Source organism: Poecilia latipinna, unplaced genomic scaffold, assembly GCF_001443285.1.
Source record: "Poecilia latipinna isolate Pla-1442-1.1 unplaced genomic scaffold, P_latipinna-1.0 Scaffold3059, whole genome shotgun sequence".
NCBI lineage: Eukaryota > Metazoa > Chordata > Actinopteri > Cyprinodontiformes > Poeciliidae > Poecilia > Poecilia latipinna.
The window spans coordinates 46,491-49,248 of NW_015115675.1; the positions used below are offsets into that span (position 1 = coordinate 46,491).

At 42.1% G+C, this 2,758-nt stretch overlaps 1 long non-coding RNA gene across 1 annotated transcript in view; it reads right to left on the reverse strand.

Moving 5' to 3' along the window:
* Window positions 1-254: 254 nt before the first annotated feature.
* The window catches only part of LOC106940012 (uncharacterized), a 5,884-nt gene continuing 3,380 nt past the window's right edge, over window positions 255-2,758 (reverse strand). The window contains exons 2-3 of the long non-coding RNA XR_001422975.1: window positions 1,983-1,988; window positions 255-266 (exon numbers count right to left, since the gene is read on the reverse strand). This is a non-coding gene — a long non-coding RNA (uncharacterized LOC106940012). The remainder of the gene's footprint in view (window positions 267-1,982; window positions 1,989-2,758) is intronic.

Genomic DNA, 2,758 nt, shown 5'->3' on the forward strand with positions numbered 1-2,758 from the left:
CGTCCGTTTAACACGGGTATTATGTAGGCCCCGTCGCCTAACAGGAGAAGGTCTCCAACCTTGCAGCACCAGGCTCCGTCCACCTATCACGTGAATTTTTGCGCTAGGACTTCGCCGTCCTACATGGATTTTTTACCTGTTAGAGTCTAGAATTTACAGGTTTTTTTTGTGCGTGCAATAACCCTCAATCTCTTGCCGTTTTTACATAAATAGATAAAAAGTAAAGATAAAAACATTAAAAACATCGAAAACATCAAAAAGCCGCACTCTAACCCTAATTTAGCCATAAGTAACTCTAAACAGGTGGGTTTTAAGTTGAGATTTAAAGGTTAAATATAATAATTTAGCAAAAATAAACTAGTCTGGCTCCCCTCAGTCTAATAATGACTCTCACTTTCTCTGCCTCCATGTTGTTCAGACACCGGTTCCATGGTGAGGAGGATCTGTGCCCTCTAACTAACAAATTATGGGCAAGAATATTTTTATTCACAAACTAAATACACTGGTTTGTGAATAAAAATTTAGGTCTGATGATGACTTTAGGAAAACTGTTTCTATTTATATTTTCGTAATTGTCTTCACAATAACGGGGAAAAAACTTGTCTCGCCCCTAAACACAGAAATGCTTCAGCTGCAGAGAAAACTTCTGATTTTAACATAATCAGGCTTTTAAATGCCGATACTGCAACTGTCACCACGAGTCGCGACACACCTCCAAGCCCCGGTACCACCTGCTCTCTGTTCCCTCTGCTTCTCTTTAACGTTACTACCAGGCGAGTTAAAACTACTGCTGACGGGATTTGGGCTGGAGGTGAGCAGCTGTAAATAGAAGTTATTGCAGAACCTCAAGTTTAAAGGAAGATTCGGCCCATACCAATTGGAGTTCACAAAACAAACATCAGCAAAAAATTACTGTAGCAATAATTATAACCGCAGCATAAAGCCAAACATGCCACAATTAATTGAATTAAAATGTCCCCAAAGCATCCGCAGACTGGCATAGGGGCCACTGGGGGATTCCAGGCCGATTCAGAGATGCGCATTGCAGCGGCTGTTCATGCAGGGCCGGCCCAAGGTAAATGGGGCCTTAGACAGAACCCCCCTTTCCCCGAAATCCGTCCTACTAAGAACCTCAGCATCACTAACAGTGTTTAAATATAGATAAGGTGAAGTCTGTGAGAGGGAGACCAGGTTTATTGGCCAAGTTTAAAATCAATCACTGATTATTGGTTATTTGCTGTGATGTATTTGTGAACAAACCCAGCTCAAACACAAAGATTACACCATATTATAGCCATGATAACACACTATCAAACTATCAAGTTGATTCTTTAAACTTTTACAAAGTAAACTTCCTAATTAAATCCTAAATGTATTTTTTTCTCTCAGATAAATGCATTAAATAACATTTAATAACATTGTCATTCTCTATAAATGAATGCTACAGCTTTAGATCTATGGTCTGTGTTACAATTCAACCATTTCTAGGGGCCCCTGGATGTCTGGAGGGGCCCCTGAATGGCCCCTACCAGCAGCTACTAAGTTTTCTTTGCCTTGATATCCCAGTCTTACAATTCTAGATCTCAGAGGTGTTGTCAAAAAATTATATAGAGTTAACTCCTTTGAGCTTGTTTGATCTATAAAGCAGTCTGCAGCCAAGTTGTTGGAGAGGTTAAATAGATATTAGTAGGGCTTGATTAGTAAAATGGCGGCAAATTTGCTTATTTCATAACTTCAAAACCGGCGACCTTCTCTCTGATGTTCTGTTTAACAGCTACAGTCTCAGATCAACTCAGCCCTCCAGGACTGTCAAGAGCAGAAACGGCAACTTTATACCTTATAGTCCGGAAAATACTACTGTATTTTCCGGACTATAAGGCGCACCGGATTATAAGACGCATGCTAAAACATACGGTCAACAAAAAAAAAAGGTAACGGAAACAAAACAGTAAGTTTAGTTTAACTTTATTCGACTATGTAACAATACACTCACGATATTTTTTATTCTTCTTCCACAAATCCATAAAAGTCCTCGTCTTCTGTATCTGAATTGATCAGCTGGGCAATTTCGCCATCAAACATGCCAGGTTCCCTCTCATCATTGTCAGAGTCAGACTCGTTGCCAGGTGGCTGTTCAGCAATGATGCCGGCTTCCGCGAAAGTTCGGACAATAGTTAAAGCAGATACATTAGCCCAGGCATCCACAATCCATTCACACATGGTGGCGTAACTCGCCCAGCGCTGCCTCCCCGTCTTAGAAAACGTGCGTTCGCAGTCTGTCGTCCATCACTCCCACGCCGATCGCAACTTCTTTTTGAACGCCCTGTTTACACCAATGTCCAGCGGTTGGAGTTCTTTTGTTAATCCTCCTGGAATGACGGCAAACTCCGAATTAGTTTGCTTCACTTCCTTTTTCACAGTAGCAGTGAGATGGGTGCACATGGAGTCGCAGATGACTCCATGTGCACCCATGGAGTCATCTCCATGACTCCATGGACTACACTATCTGGACTACACTATCTGGATTTTACAGAGGTGTATGCTGCAGAACTCGGACAACAAGTCTCTGATTGGTTTATTGCTGCTGGTGTACATACTTACGTCCTCTGATTGGTTTATTGCTGCCAGCGCCTCCATCATCACAAAGGACTCAGCAGTCTGGGATGTGAAGATGCAGATCCTCTGTCATCACCAAGGGCACAGCAGTCTTCAAAACTCCACTGCTCCACAACACACATACACTTCCAGGTGTTGAGTC